Source organism: Cavia porcellus, unplaced genomic scaffold (assembly GCF_034190915.1).
Source record: "Cavia porcellus strain 051 isolate PalLab524CR breed Dunkin Hartley unplaced genomic scaffold, mCavPor4.1 scaffold_21, whole genome shotgun sequence".
NCBI lineage: Eukaryota > Metazoa > Chordata > Mammalia > Rodentia > Caviidae > Cavia > Cavia porcellus.
Window position 1 is genome coordinate 61,866,070 of NW_026947504.1, and position 22,625 is coordinate 61,888,694.

Genomic DNA, 22,625 nt, shown 5'->3' on the forward strand with positions numbered 1-22,625 from the left:
GGCAAGAAAGGGAATTTCCAGAGTTGGCTTAACAGCTGGGGAGCCTCTTTTGATAGGAACTCTTAGTGACATCTCAAGTAGAAGCTTTTCCAAGAATTGCCTGAATCATTAACTTAAAAAAAAAACTATGAAATTCTACTTTCCCCTTTGCCATAGAGTGCACTTTGAATTGTGCAGGACTGCAGAAAACAGAGCTGGCAGTTAGTACTGGGGCTCAGAATTAGGCTGATGATTACTTCCAAGTTAGGTGAACTTGGTGTGTTTGCTGTTAGCATTTCTCGAAGAAGACCAGTGCTTTAAAAGCAGAATCACATTATCAGTTATGACTTTGCTGTAAGAAGTGGACACTTAAAAATGTTTATTCCTGTTTTCCTTTCTGCTTGCTTAGTCTGTGAGTTTTGCAGGTTTTTAATAACAAGTCTCATCTGAACATGTGTGGTGCTCTGGCAGTTCTAATTAGTTAAAACTGAGAAGTTTAACGTTAATTCCGCATCCCACAATACAAACTTATTTGTGGCAGAGAGCGCAAAGGGTGTCATCTAAATTTGTGGGAACTTAAAACGCTCCAGTGAAGAGAAAAAGATATTCAACGTAGTGAGTTATTTTACATGACATTTGATGTGCATTTTTATGTACTTTTTATATGGGGCCCAATTTTATATTTTAATTTACATTTATAACTATTAATGTCACTGTGCTCTTGTTAATGTCAATATAAAACAGCCTGTGCATTTATAAAACAAAGATACTACATCTATCCTAAAACTCTTCTTATTCATCCTAAAAAAACTAACTTCTTCATTATCACACCCATCTCTCCCTCCAAGTGCAGTGAAAATTTCTCAGGGAGGGATACAAGCATTCTCTTTTCTGAGTGTTAAAGATTTTCTTTTACAAAATATCTGAGATCAGAAGCTGGGTGTAAACCATAGGAATTTTGTTTGTTCTAAGTAAATATTTGAGCACTGTTTTTTCATTTGTAAGAATGAAACAAATAAATAAAGGATTAAAATGACTGCCAGTGTAGATTGTGTTGACATTCTTTGCATTTTAAGAAAGCCAGTGATGTTCATAGTTTGAGTAGTAATATGTACATCAAAGATGGTGATTTCTCCTGGGCTCATATTTAGTTTGCAGAATATTTCTTAAAATCAGAATGGCATGCGAAGGTCCTTAAAAAGATTTTTTTTTCATAAATTTTGCAAGACAGAGAATGACATAGCAAGGCTTTTCTCTCTGTTAATTTGTATAATACAGGCCATTTGATTAATGACTTGTATAAAGTAACTCTTCTGGCAGTTGCCTATACAGAACTACACTCTTGGGCAGTGTAGTATATCTGAACAGTGATGAAAACCAAGAGGAAACACAGAAACACAGAGGCTGTGAGCTGCTCAGGGGTTGTCTATGCTCTGTTGCTCAAGTACATATACTTGATTCATAGGAAAAAACTCTCAGGCTTTTCCTTTGGGCCAATTAACTTGTGTTTTAGTCAAAAGTTTTGTTGTGAGGTTCTGGTCTTTTAGTAGATGAGAAGAGGAAAGGCACAGATGGCACTGACCCAAAGGGACCAGACGAAAGAGCCATGATCAGCACATGCTGTGTGCCCTTTGCTATGCTGAGTACTTGACATGTAATCGCTCAGTGTGGATCAGGAGCATATTCCTACCCTCATGTACAGATGGGCAGACTGCGATGGAGAGAAGGCAGGCAGTACGCTCAAGATTACACTTCTGTGTAGATGTGAACCACTTCAGTCCTGATGGGACTCAATTTAGCGATCCTGTCTTGACCCTCTATTAGCAGAGAGAAGAAATGGAAGGGTGCATAGTCTGGGAGTCTTTCTGGAGACTCTCTTAGTCCCCATTCATTCTCCCAGTGTGTACTGAGTCCCCTATGTGGATACCAGGGACATAACAGTGATCAAAAAGAGAATCTATATTGCTTCCTGAGACGTTTCCCCTCTAGTTGAAGAGATGGGAAAATAGTCAAGAAATTAATTTTTCAGGATGAATAAAAAGTCTTAGGATAGATGTAATATCTTTGTTTTATAAATGCATGGGCTGCTCTATATGGACATTAATAAGAACATGGTGATACTAATAGTAATAAATATAAAGTGAAGCCTAAAATTGAGCCCCTAAAAGGAAGTACATAAATATAAACATCAAGAAAGCAACCTTTGTCTTTCTAGCACTGATTAATTACATAGTGTCATTTAGATACAGAAGTTCAAAGAGATGTTTATATGATTGAAATGAGAAATAAATGAATCTGATTACATGAGCAATGGCTACAGTGCATCACTGTCAGTATTTTTTTTCTGTCAGTGTACGTATGCTGGGGATAAACCAGGTCCTCTTGTGTGCTAGGCAAATGCTGCCACTGAGAGCTACATTTAAAGTTCTTTTGAAAAAACATTATTTTGAGACAGCAGCTCACTAAGTTGCCCAGGTTGGCCTTGAACTTGCAATCTTCTTGCCTCTACCCAAGTGGCTGAGATTGCTGGTATGTACCAGGATGCCAGTATTTTTTTTTTTTTTTTTTGAGGTGGATATCAGCAGATTGTAGGAAATAAAGAGCTTTTCTAGGCAGGAACAAAAGCATAAGGCATAGAAAGTACTCCTTGAATGTTGGTGTGATTTTTTTTTTTTCTTTTCCGTGCAAGGGATCAAACCTAGGGCTTCATGTAGGCTAGGCAAGTGCTCTGCCATTGAATTCCTCAGCCCTAGTGTGTAGTTTCTGTATTTGAGTGTGAGTTGTATGAATACAAATCATAAGATGTGACTCTATGAGAAACTAAGTTACAATTTCAAGAAATCACAAGTGCCATGAAAAAATATTAATATTCTAAATATTTCTTTAGAACAAACAGAATACTTATGGTTTACAACCACCTCTGACTTTTAAGATATTTGTAAAAGCAGACATTTAGCATATCGCTTCAGAGGAAACGGTAATTTCTGTGAAGATGGTTAGGAAAGACTTCCACAGGGGAGGTAGGATTTGGAGCAGGTGTAGGATGGATAGATAGAAGTGAATATTTTGTGGTTGGAGACTTGGTTCTAAGATGTGGACTGAGAAACCCATCACTGAGGTTCTAAACTTCTCTAAGTAAGAGAGAGGACATGTAAGCTTGTCCTTGGGTCATATCCTCCCACACCTCTCCCACTGTACAGTGGGTGACAGAGCATAGGACTCTTATGGCCCTTTGTTTGAGGTCTCTGGAAATGGCTGAGGCCTGGGATTTGTCAGCCTGGGGGACTAACACCCTAGTCTGACTGATTTAACTCTCTCGAATGTCTGTACAGATTCAAATACTTCTCTGGTATTTGTGGGAGGCCTGTCTGCTTAATGCTAACATCTCTCACCCCACTTCCTTTAGTCACAGAGTCTTTGACTATTAGCCTTTTGACTGTTAATTGTTGGAATTCACACAGATCTTATTGAAGAAATCTATCCATTTTTGGGAACATGCTGTGCTCTATAATTATGGCCATAAAGCTTTTCCACACTAAATATAATGAAACTCGTGAAATCACATGTGTTTTCTTAAACCTATATTCTAAGTATATCCAGTTCTGAATTATTTATCTACTATTGATTTAAATTCATTATTAAGGTAACTGTCATTTCTTATGGCAGGCAGTATTACATAAGTGTCTTTACATTCATTACATGTATTCTGAATGTTCATTCATAAATTATTACATCTGTTCCCGTCTTATTTTTTTTCTGCTGATTAATCTCATACTTTTTAAGGGGAGAGGACTTCTAGTATAAAGACTTTTAGAGCCACTGAGATGCTCCCCGCTCTGTGAATATGTATAGGTATGTCTTTTTCTGTCTCCCTCCTTCTCTGTCTCTGTCTCTGCATTATGGCTCTGAAACATGTTCAGATATACTCATCCATGTGTCTGTGACAAAGCAGTGTCCATGGACACACATGCTATTCTGTTTACCTTTTAGACTTTTATTGCAAAGCCGGGAGCAGACTAATAGAGCTTTAGAATAATAGCACACAGTTGAGGAGGGCAGGCGGCTCTGGGAAGTTTTGGTCTGTACCAGTTCATAAAAGAGCAGCTCAAGGCTTGACCTTCGTCGGTGTAATGATTCTGCTGAAGAATCTGTCAGACAGTGTCGCATTTTCCTTGAGTTTTGGTGGGTGTGTATTAGACCAAAATTTGGCACATTTACCATCTAAGTTTTTCTTTTAATTATTTAACCAGAGTTTACCATTGTATTGCGTGGTAATTCTTTGATAGCAACATTTAGAGCCATTTAAAATCCCATTGGTGTCAGTCTATTCAAAAGGCCTTTGTTGTCCTAGTATGTTTATAGACTTTTCCTATCCCGTAACTCAATTTAATCATTGCTTGTTTAAACATAAGTTGTCCTTCTTTTGTATGTACTTTCGTATCTCTCTTTTTTATGTATGTAAGATCTATTAAAAATATTTAAACAGGACAGCAGTTACTTATTCCTATATCTCCTAATAATCACCTCCTTATATGTATAGTAGTATGCATGCTTTTCTAGAGACTTAGTTAATTAAAAAGCAGAAATTACTAAAGGTGATTTGGGGTTCATCTGTCAGGCCACAACACTCAGGCTTTTGTTTAAGTAGTCACAAAAACCTGTGCTTGGGGCTACTTTCCAGATTGCATTTACCTTTTTGGAAAGTTAAACTTTACTCTTAGAGAGATATCAAGAAAAATTGGTCTGAGTTTAGATATGGTAATTCTACCAATTTGTAAACTCTTTCAGTGGTTATGTCAATTGTTCCAATTAAGGTAAATTGGTGTTAATAATCAGTCGCAAACTCTAAATATATTTACATAGTTGATGGCTTTCTGCGTCACTCATGGGAAACTTAGCTTCTGTTATTGCTACCATCTTTTTGTTATGGGATACTGTTTTTTTACTTCACAATTTTGTCACCATAGTGCTTTTTTGGTGTCTGATGCGAGCCATTTGACAAAACACATTCAAAAATGAAACAAACAAAAACAAAAATTACTGCAGAATTCCAACTAAGACTTAGTTTAAAAATAATTTGTTTTAGAAAAACTAGACTTATCAAAATAGATTTGAAGTATGCCTATGCTATTCTTCATCTTAATTTAAGACTTCAGTGATATTGCTTCCATATACTGTAGTTACAAATAGTACATTTGGAAACCATTTGTTCCCATAAAGTACTTAAAAAATGAAGTGAGATTGTTTACATGAGCAGAATGTTGACAAACTGAGAATTTGGCCTCTTTTGCTTGCTGCAGCAATGCAGGAGAAGGGGAATGCCTTTTTAGTCAGATTTTTGTATATGTTCGTATTTTTTCCCAGCTACATCCTTCTTTGCTGGCCTTAGTGGAGGGTGTAGCAGAAGTTGATTTTTTTCCTTAATAAGAAATTGCTGCTTCTCTGTTAAAATGATTTTGATGCTGAAGCAGCTCAACTTATCCTGCATGAAAGTTTTACACATTTTTAGTACATCAGAGACAGGTTATTTCAAGATCTTTCTCGATGTTGATTTCTTCTCCTTCTGCACTTTCTCTGAGTCCTCCTCCTGGAGGGCACCTAAGCAGAGCATGAGCTGAAACAGGCCAGGAACCCTCCAGCTCAGTGATTCCCAGACTCTCTCTTCACTGTTCTCACCAAGAGGGCAGACAGAGCCTCACATCTTAGTTTTTTGTCTACTAGCTTCTCAGATGGGCTTGTTTTTGACTGACCCATGTAGTATGGTATGTACAATTCTGCTACATAATGTGCTCGCCCAATCTTCTTTTCTGTTTTTAATGTTTATACTGCGCAGCATGAGGTATGGCATCAATATGTCTGACCTGGTCCAGTTAGCTTTGGTCTGATTTAAGTCACTTTATCTCTGCAGGCAACGGGGAGCACCATCCACATGCTCTTCCCCAGATTGCCTTCGTTTTTCTTTTCCAAGCCATTTATCCAGTGTGCCATTTCCTTGCTCCCTCGTGTGCTTACCCCACTAGCATGTCACGCAGCCCAGTATAAGCTTGGATCTGCCCAATACAAGCAGCTTCCTTTTCATGCTGACCTTGCACTGAATCTTTCATAGCCTGACAGCATCTTTGTTATTTCCTTGCATGTTTTAAATTTTAGTATCTTCTTTGGGTAATCTTCATTTATCAGTGATTTTGCCTTTTACTTTCTGGTGATTCTAGTCGCCAGTAGTCAGCCATAGTCCACAAACAGTCACTGGAAAATTTGCAGAAATCAACAATTGATAAATTTTAAATTTTGAGTTGTTCTGGGCAGTGCAATGAAATGCAGCACCATCTGCTCCATCCTACCTGCATCCCACCACCTCCATCCTTGTCCAGAGTATCCACATTCTGTGTGCTACCCACCCTGGCAGTTCCTTTTGGATTCACTAGGGCAGGGCTTGTGTTCAAGTAGCCCTTACATAGTAACCTGCTGCGGCATCACAATACCCATATCCTTTCCCTTACTTCATTTGTCACACAGGCAATTATCCTCTCATACCATCACAAGAAGGGTGAGCACGGCACAGTAAGGCATTTTGAGAGAGAAGGAAAAAGACCACATTTGTATTACTTTTATTATCAGATATGGTTTAAGTTAATCTATTTAATTATTGTTATTGTTATTTTTTTACTGTGCCTAATTTATATGTTAAACTTCATCATAAAACATATGCATAGGCAAGCAACAGTATGGTAGAATTCAGGATCATTACTCTTTTCAGGTGTTCACCAGGGATCTTGGAACAAAATGGGAGATGAATGTATTTCTCCAGGTGTAAGCTTTTTCCTCCTTCTATGGGTGGTGAGATTTGGCTAGCCTGACTTTTTATTTCTGACTTTATATATGCCTTCCATGTGTAGCATAGAAAGTGCCAGATGAGTATCAGTGTTTATCTGTCTTCTCCTTGCCTGGCTGGGTGACTTAAACAATAGTAGTTTATTTTTTGTCAGTTCTGAAGACTTGAAGTCTAAAATCAAAGTGTTGGCAGGTCTGACTTCTGTCTTTGGTTTGAACATGGTCATCTTCTCCCTATGTCTGTGTGTGGTCTTTTTAATGTACATGCATCCCTGATGTCTCTTCCTGAGAATCCAAATGCCCTCTTCTTGTAAGGGCACAGGTTGGACTAGGGTTCATCCACATGACCCAATGTAAACTCCTTTAAAGATCTGTCTCCAGATACAGTCATATTCTGGGGTCCTGAGGGTAGGGACTTCTGTGTCAATTTTGGTGGACACCTGATGCTATAGTACCTGATGAAACTAATAGCTTCTGGCTTTTCCTTGCCTGAATAAACTGATCTTTGACTTGTCTGTCTCTGATCTGAGTACTGCTCTTCCACGAAGCAAGAACTAAGCCTGTCTCGTTCACACTCTGCTGTGGTTTGATGTAGTTTGCATGTATCCCCAAAAGGTTCCTATGCCAGCAGCTTTATCCCCAGTCTGGTGACTTTGAGAGGTGGTGGAGCCTTTAACAGGTTTAGGCCCTCACTGTGGGTATCGCCCCCAAAAGAGACTAATGTAGTTCTTGTGAGATCCACATTAGTTCTTCAGAGATTGAGCTGTTGGACGATGAGGCCACCTCGAGTGCTTGGCCTCTTCCACACACAGCCCATTTCCTTCCCGCTTTCCTGCCATGTTGTGCCAGTGGGGGGCTCTCCAGAGCCGGAAGCAGTGGCACTGCCTGGCTTTGGAATTTTAGGCTTCGGAACTGTGGCCTGACAAACCTGTTTTCTTCATAAAGAAATACTCAAATTTGCCATAGCAACAGAATGTGGGACCAATGCAACATTGCTTCCTTAGTATCTGGCATAGCCCTGTCTTTAGCTCTCACCTAGGCCTGTAGAATCTCCTTAAATGCCTCTGAACACTTGACTTGCTGTAAAAGGGACAGAGAGCCACATTTATACTTAAGAACCGGTGACCCTAGCTTGTCGCTGACCTCATAGATTCACTGTCTTCCTTATCTTCTTTTTGATGGTTGTGGGGTCTCGAGTCATTTTTTCCTCATTGATGGTGGTCATCAATATCTGTAAGCAGGATTTCATCCAGAATCCAAGTGAGTTATAAGTGATTCTACACAAGACAGGCGGGGGTTTTATTATGTCAAATAGCAAATAAACTCACAAATACAGAAAAATTGATCGTTTTCGAGCACCTGTCATGTCTGAGGAGATATGGCTGATTAAAATAGAGGTGTAGTTTTTCCTGCTTTGCAGAATCAGGCGAGGTTTAGGAAAACAATGTATTTGAAAATACTTTACATATTAATTATTCCCATTAACAGATGTCACTTTCTGTTAAGCTTTTCAGCTCTTTGCCAAAGGGATTTTCTTTCCCGTTTTTCCATCTGTGTAGTGTAGTGTTTAAAAGTTGGTTTTTTCCTTCTCACACCTGGACTCAGACGTGGCTTTATCACTTGTAAACATGTCACTTTGGACAGATCACCCCTAAGCATCAGTCTCACTTGGAAATGCAGACAGTAATAGTAGACAATGATTTTATCCACCAGTCGGTAACATTATAAAGTGCTTTTTTGGTACTATTACTTCAGGTGCTTTATATGTAAATGTGTGTATTAAATGTATGTAATACACATGTTACCTCATGTAATGCTTGCTAAATATTCTGACTGCTAACAGAGGCTTCACCTCTCGCTACTTTGCCTTTCTTTTGGGGTCTGAAGAGGGAGTTTAGAAACTCAGAAAACATACATTTATGTTTCTTTCTCATTTAATTGCTGAGGAGATTGAGGCTCATTTGTTTGTCCGGGTCACACAGCGGGGTCGTGGGTGCCAGAGGCAACACCTGCTTTCGTGGACTCCTGTCAAAGGGTCGTTTCTGAGAGTCTGGCTGGAGGTTACAGGGATAGGGGAGGACCCCCTCCCTCTGTGCCCTCCTAGGGTGGACCCACCCGCACTAGCCATGTGGCAGGCCACAAATGTAGAACAAATGCTGTGAAACCTTGCGGAACATCTGGTCCAAAGCTGGGGAGGATACAGGGTAAGACTTACAGTAGTTCCAGATTAAACATGTTAGTCCGGGATTTTACTGCCTGTGGTTAGGGAGACACACACGGGCCCCTTGTAAATTGGATTCCAAGCACTAAACAGTTACACCGGACAGCCCCCCGACTCACCAGCTGGAGGCCCTGGAGATCTTCATGGCGACTTTGAGTGTTAGAACTTGGAAGACGTTTTCCCGTGGAAAGAGTGTAGTAACCGGAGAGCTGATGCTCCCACCAACCTCGGACGGCCTTTTTAACGCTAGCAAATGAGGGCTGGCGGGTTAATGGAGGCTTCCTGTTGCTGCTTTGGGAAAACACAGCCTCAGTTCTGCCGTGACATCCTGAGGGCGGAGAGGTGGGCTTCAGGTTGGGGACGAAGCTCTGCCTCTGGAAGATGATTCTTTCCTCTGCAGCCATTCCTGTCACTGGCACGGTGCCCTGCAGCTGGGTGTTATACCACATGGATGTGGGAGCCAGGGTCAGCAGGAGTCCAGGGGTCCATGGGGGTTGGCTGGGATACATCCAAACCTGATGGAGAGACCAGGGTTTCTATGAAAATTTTTCTTATAAATTATTAGTTTTTAATAAATTATAATTTATTAAATTGGTGGCAAGTTATTGAATCTCTCTGTTGCACAAATTTGCAATTTTCTAGAAGCAAATGTGCTCTTTTCTCCTCTGATGTTCGTGCTGATTCGTGAGGCAGCACACAGTTCCCCTGGCAGGTGAGGCCCACAGTGAGTGACTGACCTTCTGCCCGGGGTTCCTGTGGGGCATGGTTTTTTTTTTTTTCTTTCATTCAAATCAATCAGTGGAAACTGTCACTAGGAAGAGCTTAGACTGTGGTTGAGACTTTATCTTGGCTCCACCAAGGGATGCCTAATGCTTTATTTCCCCATGTCTTGGTTTCCTCATCTTAACATAAGGGATGGTAAACCCTAGGTTTAGAAATGAACATAAATGTCTGGTGCTTAGGTCAGTGTGTGGTACTGATCTTCCATTATTATTTGGAGACTCTGTATCTTTAGAAAAGATATTGAGTCTTATAACGGATGGAAAGATTAACTTCCTAGAAATATTGTGACATTAATGATCTGAGAATCCCAAAAGCCTGGGTGTACAAGCTTTTGGTGTATGGGGGTGTAATTGCTGTTCTTTGACAGTCTGGGGAAGATGGGAGAGTAGGCAGGACTTATGATTCCACGTGACAGAGGAGGCTGGATGTTAGAGTGACTTCTTTGGGTTGTGTTGCTAGTCTGGTTAGGTCGTTAGTTTGGTTAATTCAGATCCACACCTTCCAAGCTTGCATCTTTTTCCATTCATTTTTTAGTTAAGTGTTCATGGTTCTGATCTGATTTTTACTAGGACAAAGAAATCCTGATGGGAAGAAACCTGAGAAAGGAGAATGAGCAACGCAGGGTGGAGGGCCGCGGGACACGTGGCATATTAAGGTGGAGGTCCTGGGGCCAGCTCCTGCTTTGTCCTCGGGATTGTAGGAGTCGGGGCAGGCGTGGGTGAGGAGATAGGTAGGGTTTCTGGGAAGCTCTGGTTGCGGAGAGGTAGGGTTTCAAGGAGCTCTGGAGTACATCTCTTCACCTTCTAAGAGTCCTGCCATTGCTGCCAAAATTGTTCCAGATTGAAAGAAATCATTTTTTTTTTTTTTTTTTTTACTCTTGGCAAAAACTACCTTGTGAATCTTTTTATGTTCTTGGCAACTGCTCTGAGGATGTACATCAAATGTGTCTATAAAAAGTGAGAAAATATTTTGAAGAGGCAGAGATTTAGAAGTGAATATAAAGAATCAAACTTACCGCTTTGTTCTGTGTTTTACTGGTATCTGGCCTTTATTTTGAGCTGTAATCAGAAGATATTTCTTAAGAAAAAACCCTGTGGTAGTTCATTTCACCCTGCTATCAGGGTGCTATAAGGAATCCTGTTTGTCATGCCAGGTCATAATGGGGTCCAGGGTCCCTCAGAATCATGTTGGGCCCAGGGTCCCTCAGAATGATTCCTCATTCAGTCCCTAGATCACCTTGAGAGGCAGCCAGGGTCTCTGTTACTGAGAAGGGAGTTTGTCAGTAGGCAGTCTGACCATATTTGGGGAGCCAGTAAAGATAGTTTATCCTCACAGTGGCGCAGAGATTTTGGAGTCCATCGTGAGTAGGACCCAGATTCCTGACCACATGCACCCTTGCACTAATCGGAAAGTGAATAGATGACCCAGGCATATGGAAATTCTCTCCTGTCTGTAATGGCCAGCTAATGGCTCCACTTATAAAAAGTTTTTTTAAGGCAAGTAATTATTACTGGTTTTAATATTTCTTTACGATGTCTATTAAAATTGTAGATATGCATTAGGGTTTTTATTTTAAGCATTACATTTCTATATTTGGGTTTATATAGCTCAGTTGAACATTCCATTGATATTTTACTAGATTTTATTCTCTCCAGTGAGAAATGAACAGGTAGCTATCAGGTGAGAGGCCATCACGTTTACTTTCAAGAATATCCTTTTTGTAATATAAGTGCTTACTTTAAAAAAAAAACTTTTAATACATTTGGTCTGTGTCTGTAAGAATGATTGATTTGAATTTTAAAACATTTGCATTACGTAGCAGTCATACAGTAGTCCTCGGGGGGAGCTGGTCCTGTGCTTACACAGCTCAGTTCTTTTTATCCCTTTCCTCTCCTTTCTGTCCTCCCATCTTTTGATCCCCTTCCCCTTTGAAGATCTATCTCCTCCTTTCCTATTATTTATCTTTTATTTTGCTCTTTACTTATGTTTTGAGTTTCTCATGTGATATTTAAGCTTGTGTGTCTAGCCTATTTCTCTTAACGCTATGGTCCCAAGGTCATCCATTTTCCTAGCATAACTCACGTTTATCCTTCCTTATGGCAGAGTAGTGCTCCACTGTGTTTTCTTCATCCGTTCATCTGTTCATGTGCTAATAAAAAATAAAGTTGTTTTATTGAATACATTAATTTCTTTAAAAATCTTACATATTAAGTAATGGAAATACAACATTATGGATAAAAACTAATATTTTTTGCTACTATATAATTTGACTCTAATTGAAAGGAATCTGATGAGTAGTTGAAGGCAAATAGACATCTCTTTGTGCATTGCCCTCAGTAGTGTGGATGATAATTTCTGCATGTAATTTAAGGCAGTTATGTATTTGGGTTTGTTTGGTATTTTTTTTTTTGTTTCATTTCATTTTTAGACATTCTGCATGAATCCAAATTTTTAGTTGTAATCAGTCTTTCCAGGCTTGTAATAAATTCTGAGCTGTGCTTTGTTCATATTTTTGCAATTAATACTTTCTTGTATCTGTGAAGCATTTTAAAGGGTGCTGAGCCTAAATGAATCTATGAAGGTATGAATGTGCCTAAATCTAATCAATTTTTAGAACCCAGCTGGCAGCCCTGATGACTTGCTTTGGCATGCCCCACCCCCCACTCCTATCTAGGCTTCATCTTTGGAATTAGTATGCTAATGAGGACTTACTGTGAAGCAGGGTGAGGTATTGTGACCTAATAGCACCCTGCACTTCTCTGCCCCTAAGGAGGACAAATGACACACAGAGAAGCCCAGCAAAGAGCTGTCATTGTTAGGCTGCAGTGATCTCACCTGGAGTGTTTCCTGGTCTTGGTGTGTGTTGTGGTGTCTCTGTGTGGCAGACCCCTTCTGTCCTTGGGCAGCCTATTAGTAATCTCTTAACATGACAGGGTGGATTGGACTGAATGAACCGTCACATCTTTGGATAAAATATTTCAGCTTTGGCTGTATTACTTGCTGTAAGTCTGTGCAATAGTCTTGCATTCTGAGAAAACATGAGGTCACTATGGCCATCGGGAGAGGTAGTCCTAGAGCATCTTCATAAGTAGTGTTGACCCTGAATTCAGGTGGGTCATAGACTCTCTGCATACATCTGGACCTGGACAATTCATATTGTCACTCCTTTTAACATATCATGATTTGCATGTGTTATAAAGTCTTCAGCATTGCTCATTACTTTTAACTAGCAAAGTATTGCGTTAATTTTTAACTACGAGATCCTGCATACATAGAAAGGTGTCTGTATGCTACGTGGGCATCATTGATAATAAGACTAAAATTGATGTAGTGACAGAAAACAGAAAGTGGAACTGGAGGTGGGGAGAGCACAGGTTGATGCTGGTGTTTTTGTTTCCACTGTGATGATGGGTATACAGGTATACACATTTGCTGGAACTGCATACCTAGGATGAGTACATTGTATTGTGTGTAGATCATACCTTAATAAAATACACCAAAAACATACCTGTATACCCAGTCTCCAGTTTAACAAGCAGAACATTTCTAGTTTCCTCTTGGCACTATGTCTGCTACCGATTCCCAGCTGACAAGCTGTTTTAAAACACAGAGTGACAAGCTTTATGACTGAACTGTTGCCTACTTTTAGAAGACTGATATTTTTACTTTATTGGAAAGGCTCTTTGATCATCATTTTCTTTGTCTTGAAATAGCTTATAAACTCTCTTGATGTCTTACTCATAAGATATTCTAATTCTTTCTATAACAAATGGCATTTTATTTTCTAATAGAAAAAAATTGATGCTGAGCCATGTTTCCTACGACTGCTGGACGCTGGTTGCTAAGAGTCTGAGGCTGAAGAGCATTTGTTGTGCACCTTCTGAATGGTGGACACTGAAGACACGATCTCATTCCTTTCCTCAGCCTGTAAGACAGGAAACATTTACGTGAAATTTCCTCATGAGCAGAGCTATGCTCATAGGTGCTCAGCAGCCTCCTTAGGCTCCCCACACCGGAGTGAGGGAGTTGGTCAGGGTTTGAACCTCAGATGGGACTCTGCAACATGAACCTTCCCTGCTAAGCATGCTGTCATTGCATACTATCTTTTGCTGAGGAAAGTGGAACACATTGGCTGGCTTCCCTGGCTGCATTCTGGAGCAGGGATCATGTGACCTATCACTTGCAAACTCCCTAAGTCACCACAGTGACCCTGCATGCTCATTGTGCAGACCCCGCCCTAGCTTGCTCCTGCTCACCCACTGAGACTCAGCTGCCTGACAGCAGGTCTTTAAGCCTCTGGACTTTGATACCATCATGCTTACCCTACTGGGCTTCCTCTTGCCCTCCTGTAGGACTTCTGTAGCTCCAGCTGTCTCTTTCTTTTATGAACCTCCATATGTTCTAGGTTAAGTGCTTCTACTTCCTTTTGATCAAACCTTTCCTTCTACACTTGCCAAATAAAATAGAACAGAAAACGAAACAATAACAGAACATTCCAAGTTCTCCAGCTCCTGACACTCATTTCACATCTTAGCTCCTGCTTCTGTGTCCCCTAAACACTAGCCTGCCTCCCCTTTTCTGCCCTCCATCTGTGATCTATAGCAAGCAGTTTATAGTGATTTTTATTGATTATATAGTTTCTTATCTTTTCCCTCTAATAACAATAATGGCTTTCCTCATTTAGCCAGATTTTACTCTCCACTTTATGTGGCTTCTCTTACTAATCCCCAAAACAACCTTAAGAGGCAAGTACACATTTTGTCCCCCTTTTCAAGACTGGAAAATTGAAGCTAAGAAGTGCTTGATGTCTCCTGGCTGCTGAGTGAAAAGAAGGCTTCATGTCCAGCTCGAGGGCTCTTTGCTGCCTCTTGTACTCTGTGACAGAAACAGAAGAGAAAGCAGACTGAGCTTCGCACCTTTTCCACCCATGCGGTAGAAGTGTTTGACATACTGTGTCCCATGATCTTTGCTCCAATGCTAAGAGTTAGATCTTAGTATTAGAGGTCTTTAAATTAACTTGAGGTCATGGAACTGATAGGTGGAGAGATCCAAATTAAACCTAAGCTTCTGCTCCAAAGCATGCCTCACTGTATGCAGGAGAATTGTCTTCTTCCTTTCTCTAGCTGCTTCAGGACCTAAAAGGTGGACGCTTTCTAGTTAGTTATAGGTTGGTTACAACAAAAAAGCAAACAAACACAAGAGCTCCTTTTATTCGAAGCATGAGCCTAGAAGGCATATTCAGGTAGGAAGGAGTACAGTCCATAAAAAGTGTTGGAGTTTTAGAATAGTATCAAAACAAAGCTGAGGGGGGACATGTAATTGAACATGCATGGCAGCCGCAGAAGAGAAATTTATTCTGTAGTACTTTTACTATACTGGAGGAGTGTCTGAAATTCAAAGGAGAGAGAAGATGACTGGAACCCTGCTCAGATTTTTAATAGCTGCACTGTGCACCTTCTCCAGTCGGCCAATTCTGCTGCTCTTCTGTTTTTCTCAGGCACAGAAATCAAAGATGATGGGATTTCCCCTGGGCCCTCCCATTAGTGAATTGGAGATACTGCATTTTGCCATAGAGCTTATCTTTGGAGTGATTTATGGTTTTAAAAACCCACATCTACAAAAAGGAACTCCTTTATATGCTAAAATTATATTTGAGTATGTTACAATTTTAGTGACCAAAACATATGTACTCTAGTGGTCCATGCATCTTGTTAGTGATGCTACTCAGCTGTTCACACAGATAACTCAGCACAGTGGTTTCTGGTTCTTGGGCTTGGAATATTTCCACCCTTTTCTTTTTTATCAGGAGTGTGTTTCTATTGAGGCTGCAGTGTGCCAAGAGAACAGTTGTTGGTGGTGTTCGCAGCAGTGCACGCTGGTATAAGTGCCAGCGAGATTCAAGTGATGATGGGCACCAGCTCTCCCTGTCACACATTGCCTTTTGTGCTCTGAGTAACTGGAGAAGAGCTAGCCTCATGCAGGGAGTTTTCTCTGTGTGGGGCAGGCTTGTCATTTCCAGTGACTGTGGAGTTTCCTATAGGTGTGTGTTATGCAAAACTCTCAGGATGATGAAGTTCCAAAAACTTTAAGTTGCTCTGTCTCTGTTTGCCTTTCTTTTGTGTGTGTGTGTGTGTGTGTGTGTGTGTGTGTGTACTGGGGATTGAAGTTTGTAACCTGGCCCTTGCTGGGCAGGCGCTTACACCACTCAGCTAAGTCCCCAGCTCCCTTGCCTTTCTTGCTATGATTGTCCATCAGGTTTCAGATCATGGCAGCATTTAAGCAATATGCTTGAAGTTGAATAGGTCAAGGTCTAATTCTGGCTCTGTTGCTTGCTAGTTGAGTAATGTGGGGAATTCATGTACTTCTTTGAGCCTCTGATTTCTCATCTGTAAAGTGAAAGAAATAAAACTTTTATGGGGGTTGCTGTGACAATGAAAGCAGCAGATTTTAAGTCCATTGCCCTAGTGCAGGCGTGTGACCTTGCTAGGAGCTGTTTTGTGAACTGTGATGCCCGTGCAGGGGGCACTATTTTTGGACAGGAGGGGTTTCTTTACTGTTCCCAACCCTGTCCATTTTGGGGACCTGCATCTGTCTCTGTCACTACTCTGGGAACATGTCTCTTGGTTTATACAGCTGTCTACTGTTCCCTGGACCTGCCAGCGTGGGGTGTGGCCACTCCCTGTACTCTTCTTTCTTGTGTCACTGTGCAGGCTGTCCCTGGGACTCCTTATCCTGGCTAAACACCCAGCCTGGAGCTTGCTGCTCTTTGAGGGAGGACCTCGGCTTCTAGGGAGCTCTTTGAAGGGAGGTGTTAGGCTGTCTGAGAGACAGGTGCAAGGCCTTGGAAGCTGCGGTCCCCCGATCAGACAAATGTGCAGGTCTTGGACTTACTGGAACATTTCTTTAAGTCCTGTGACTGTAATTTGGACCATAGCCTGTCATATGGCATGGTGTCTTAGCTCTTCGTGAAACATAAAATGGAGAGAGGGGGAGAGAGAGAGAGAGAGAGAGACAGAGAGACAGAGAGACAGAGACAGAGACAGAGAGAGACTGATTGGAGAGCAGGATAATTCAAAAAGAAATTCTCTTTGTGCAATTTGAGTACCTCAATGTGGTTATTCTTAACTGAGAGAGCTGCAGATTCAAGAAATATTAGTAAGTGTTATTTGTTGTATTGACTAAAGAAAAGAGCTCAACAAAAGTTTCCCAACTTGAGGGGTTGTGCAGAAGATAGAGTGACAAGGCCAGGAGACATTCCTCAGGTTTCAGGTTTCTTTTAGGTTCTATATTCACAACCAGGCTTCGTAAATGAAGGAGTGCTGTGGTATTTTATTTATCTAACAAATCTAGTATATGGAAACTGCTCACAAATTTTTCTCTTCCTACTGTGTATCATGGGCTGTGTTAAGGGTAGCAAATGTTCAGTGGCTTGGAGCCACCTCGCCTGGCTTAACGTTCCCATTCATCCATCTACTGGCCGCAGGGCCTTGAGCAAGTCACATACGCTTTTTGTGCTCTAGTTTCCTTATTTGTAAATACAAATGGTAATGACACCTGTCTCAAAGGGCTTTGGGATTGAAACATGCAAGGACTATTGAGCAGTGCTTGGCATATGTGAATCACTCAATAAATGTTAATAACCATTATAATAAATGCAAATAAACTATTACTTGTTTCTAATTTATTTGCTTCTTTATGTTATTCTTCCCTTCCATCATTACGTACTATAACTCTTATAATCACTGTGTCTCTGCTGTGTCTAATTATGAGTGTCTGGTCCATGGGAGGAGCTGTAGTTAATATTTGAGCTCAGTAAATGCATACGGGTAGATGAATGAAGGAAACGAATGCCAGCTCCCTGTTGGTGCTTTGTAGGCAGCGGAGGGCACACCGTGGTGCCTGCCTTTTGAAGTGGTCAGTCACAGGGAGGTGAAACCTGGAGCTGTAACACAGCAGAAGGCGCTAAGTCATGTGCAAGCAGAGAACAGACGGCGCTGCTGGGCGGCAGGATCAGAGAAGCAGCAGACCGTAGGTGGCTGGCTGATAATGAACACAACGGCTTTATCCTTTTGTGCATCTGAAGACTTAAAATAATTATTGATGGGTCCCTCTTTACCTATTTTTCAAAACATTTCTATCTCAATCATTCTCTTCCTTGAAACATATAAACTATTGCAGATGTTCTAAGACTTTTAAAAGGAAGGTAAAAGGACTTTAATAATTTAAAAGGCTTTTAAAAAGTCAATTCTTATAACTTAACTGATTTTGAAACAGTCAGTTGTTTACTTTTGGCTGCCTGGGATTAATTTGTATTTTTGTACTTCTTTTTCTGTTTTGTTTTGGAGTATGGGATATTTATTTGTTTTTGTTAATCTGTTCCTTATCTGTTTAGATAAATTCAGCTACCAGAATTCTTTTTGACAGCAGTAGTAATCAAAGTTCTGACTCATCTTTGTCTGTGGGTGAAGTTTACATGAGTTATTTACCAGTCCATTCTTGAGGATTAGCTTAGCAGTTTCTTTTACCCAGTGGATGGTGAGAAAAATGAAAAAATAAAAACACACCCAGGATTCAAGAACCACACTCTTTAATAGGCAGAAATCCATGTTAGTCTTCTTTCCCTCTCTGTGCTGCCTAGTTCTGTTCTATCAGAGAATTGCTGGGAAGCTGTAGTGCTCCGGGTCTCCCCTGCTGTGTCCACCATGGAGCCCAGGTTAGCTGCAGAGGAGCATTTTAGATCTTAGAGAAGGTGTGCATTTTAAGTTCAGGTTAACATTGGTGAAGATAGCCTGTGTATGACTAAAAGTCATAGACCTACGTGATTGTGTGTGTCTAAATAAAGAACTCTCACTGTGGCCTTGGGGCTATAGAACTGGACTTAGGAGGGATTTCCTTTTCATGTTTATACACACAAATGATCTTTTGTCCAAATTGCAGGATATATTGAACTACAAAATTGTGATCAGGGGTTGCAAGGAGAACAATTACATATAGGACATAGAATTTATAACATTATTTTATGATGATCAGTCAGAGTTAAATACAGGAAAGAACGAGAAATCTGTCCATAACATTAAAGACCTAGAAAATCAGGCTGTGGACCTGGATCCCACTGCAATGTCCTGCATGAGTCCAGCTTAAGACCTAGGACCCATGACAGTGCCTCTCACAAGTCCAGCTGGAGGCCAAGAGCCCATGACAGTGAGCTCATGCTAGTCTGTTTTATGCATCTACCCTGGGAAGGCCCAAAGGTCAGCAGTGGAAGCTAGAAACTATGCCAGCGGGATGAAGGATCTGTGCCAGTAGGTTGAGGGTTCTACTTTGGAGCCAAGAATAAAGGACCAGGGCTCGCCTGAAAAGTACCATAGCCATCCTCAGCGACAACGAGGTCCCAACCTCCTCTAATGATGAGAACAGTCTAGTACATATCAAAAAGCCAGCATGACAACTTTTCCTGGAGATTAAATAGCACACCATCCAGAGCCAGGAAGTGATGCTCAACATAAGGACCAAAGATCCCCAAAGTGAACCTCAGCCACTCTCAGCAACAAGGTCCCAAGCTACTCCGATGATAATGGCTGAATTCATATTTGGGAAGCCAGCCTGACAAGCTCCTCCAGGAGAAGCAACGGCTCCAAACAACAGCACTTAGGAGGACCCACAGTGCTACACTCTTCCTCTCCACATCTCCTTTTTATGCTGGCAACAGTCCTTAGGTGGGCCATCTTCACTCAGAACCATGCTGATTCAGTTTAGCTGGTGATAAGTTGACCGCCTGTTTTTAATCCATAACGAACATGCATCTGTAAAATTAAAAGCTGTGCATGAGTGAGTGTATGTGTGGGGCGTGTGGGGGTGCAGGGGGTCTCTATTATGACTTGTGGAAATTCTCAGGAACTTTTAAAGCCTTGCCTACGGCTGTGCTTTGCAGCTTTTTTGTGTGTGTTGATTAGATGTTAGCAAAGCTTCTTCAACCCTCCGAGGTGCCTTGAGAATAGTTGGAGATTGATGTGTGCTGATGGGATATATTGAAAGGGAACTGAATGGTAACAAGACAGTTGCCTAGTTTATACTTAGGTATATCACATTTCTGTTTCCCTTTCCTCCTCTCTCCCCACCTCCTCTCTTCCCCTGCCTTCTTTTTTCTTTCATTTTCTTCCCCTCTTTCTTGCAGTTTTTCCTGAAATGCATGGACGAGATCCTTTTTGATTGAAATAAGAGAGTGATGCAGGCTCCAGAGCCCTTGAGCTTGTGCTTCTTGTGAAAAAGTAAATAAGATCTATGGAGACCTGAGGGAGAAGGTATGGATATGGTTGTCAGCAGTAAAACAGAAAAGCCCTGGCAGGCATGATATAAAATAATAGATCATCAGAAAGTAACTAATATTTGATGTTGGAATGCATTTTTATTTTTGGCAGTGGATTTACCTCCCTGTATTCTGCCTGGACCAAAGTTGGAATTAGTCAGCATTCCTTAAGCACATGCCATTATGGCCAGAGAAGTGGCAGCCTGAGGCATGCTGGTGACCAGGGTAAAGCCAGCAGGATTAGACATTTGCCACAGACCTTGTGCTCATGTAACTTAAAGAGCGGCTACTCTAAGCCGGGAAACAAGAAGCTGAAGGAACTTTGGCAAGGTTCTCATGCTTGGGCGGTATATTTTTTAATACTGGTATTCTCTTTACATAGACCCTACATAAGCGTGACTTTCTAAATTATTTTTTTTAAAGAATTCAGGTTGTTAGTGTAAAACTTACTAGAATTCCCAGTGAAACAATTCAAATGCCTTTCCTTCAGATAACTGGAGGTCTTAACTGCAGTTGTCTGTTTTTGCTGAACTCAGCAGGAATAATTGCATTCTTCCTGCTGGTTTTGTGCATGTTGAGAACTAGGTAGGCTGTCATAAGCATGATGGTCCCCTTTCTATGACTGATTAAAACTCTCAAGTTTTACATGATGTCAGTTTTTGTGCCCTTCACAAAGTTAGGGAATCCTATTTCTATTCGTTCTCAACTTTACCCAGACAGAATTAACCTCTCCCATCTGTGGTCGTACAGAATTTGGTATTTTTTTGGTCATGTTCAGCCTCATATAATGCCCTTCTCTACATATTCCCAGCATCCCTGTACAGTGCTAGTTCCTCAGTGATGCCTGTAGTAGTTTTCATTATTTTAGAAGACATTGTCACAAACTCAGTGACTTAGGACAACATACATTTATTATCTCATTGTTTCTGTGAGTTGGGAGTCTGGGCACAGCTTAGCTGGGTGCTCTGCTCATGATATTAAAATCCAGCGTTGTCGGGGCTGCTCTCATCTGAGGCTTAGAGTCCTCATCCAAGCTCCCAAGATTATTGGCTTTACTCTCTTCATAGAAATAGAACTCATCTAGGCCTTTTCCTTTCAGGCCAGCAAGATCTGTAATACCAGGATGAATCCCAGCCCTTCTTTTAAAGGCATCACTGGACTATGGCAAGCCTGTCTGGAATCACTCAGAGTCAACTGGTTATAGATTTTAATTACATTTGCTGTATGAAGTGACACAGTCATCTTACACACATGCCACCCACCCACGTGGGGAAGGGATTAGATGGCATATGTCCAGTAGGGGTACAGATAGGGCATTGGGTGACTGAATGAATGAAATGAGAGAATTCTGATGGGTGGCATGACAACAGCCAGCTTTTTGTAGAAGAGTGAAAGACGACACTTCTTTATTGTACTTGCAAGCAATTTATCACTAGTGAACTGCTTTTTGGTAGCCCGAAGGTATAAGCATAAGAGGAAAAGTAGCAAGAGAGGAAGGAAAGGAGAAGAAAATTGTTAAGTTTTGGGCTGATTTCATGTTGTGTGGTTCCACCCAGGCCCCTATATCAGGGCCTGTACCAGCCTCTGTAACCAGTTGACTCATTTACAGTTGCTCAGAGACTAAGCTGTGAGTCTGCTCAGTTTTGTTCAGGGACAGCAGCCACAGTGGGCACAGGAGGGCAGAGGCAGTGATCAGGAAAGCGAATCCTCTTCTACTGAGCTTTAGTTTCTAGAGAGCCAGCATTTGCCTTAGGCAGAAGCGAGACCGAGGAGGAGTCTTTATTGGATTCCTTATAACTGTTGCACATGTGGCAGCTCCTTTGCATCCAGCCGCAGTGAGATGCATTAGGTGTGGAGAGGAAGCCTTCACTTCAAATCTCCTGGCTGTGCTTGGCTAAAATCATATTGAACTGTGGCGTCTGTGTTTAATTTGAAAGAGCAGAAGGCATATGTGCTTTGTGGAGCTCATGTTGTGAAAGTCTCCATGACTCAATACTACTAAGCCCAGCCTGAGGACCTTCCTGCACAGACAATGGCTTGCATCCCTTGATGGGCCCAGGGCCTGGGTGCCACCTTGTGTAAACATTGCTACATTTAGTGCATTGCAGAAGCAGAAAGATGACACATTAGTAGCAGCTGGAGAATCTCATTAAAATTCAGAGGAAACTATGAAGACTGGAGCCTGGTAGTTCACAAACAGTAAAAGCCTTTGTCTCCTCTGATTAACGATCAGATCCATTCTGAGTGACTTTCTGGATAGTAAGAATCAGCATTTCAGCCGGAAGTACCACAGTATATGTCCTCATTTATAATATTTAGAAGAGCTTGTACTTGCTTTTCTTTCCCTTATTCCCTAATATGCTGGACTTTGGAGTCCCTTGGTAGCTGAAACAGCTTGGTGACTTCGAAGGTCTCTGCAGTCTGGTGTAGAAATGAGAGCCACTGGCTTGGCGTTGAAGGTTTCTGAGTTGTGCAGTCAAATGCCAGCATCTCAGGGGCATGGCC

The 22,625-nt window shown here is 41.3% G+C and overlaps 1 protein-coding gene and 1 long non-coding RNA gene across 5 annotated transcripts in view; one reads left to right on the top strand and one right to left on the bottom strand.

Annotated features, from left to right (window-relative positions):
• Lrch1 (leucine rich repeats and calponin homology domain containing 1) overlaps positions 1 to 22,625 on the top strand; it is a 179,561-nt gene that overhangs the window by 1,784 nt on the left and 155,152 nt on the right. The gene's annotated exons all lie outside the window — the stretch shown is intronic.
• Positions 8,740 to 12,821, bottom strand: LOC134472001 (uncharacterized). Its single transcript, XR_010041826.1, has 5 exons — positions 12,650 to 12,821; positions 11,897 to 11,963; positions 10,830 to 10,872; positions 9,151 to 9,546; positions 8,740 to 8,835 (listed from the first exon to the last, which is right to left on the bottom strand). It is a non-coding gene; the product is annotated as an uncharacterized LOC134472001 (long non-coding RNA).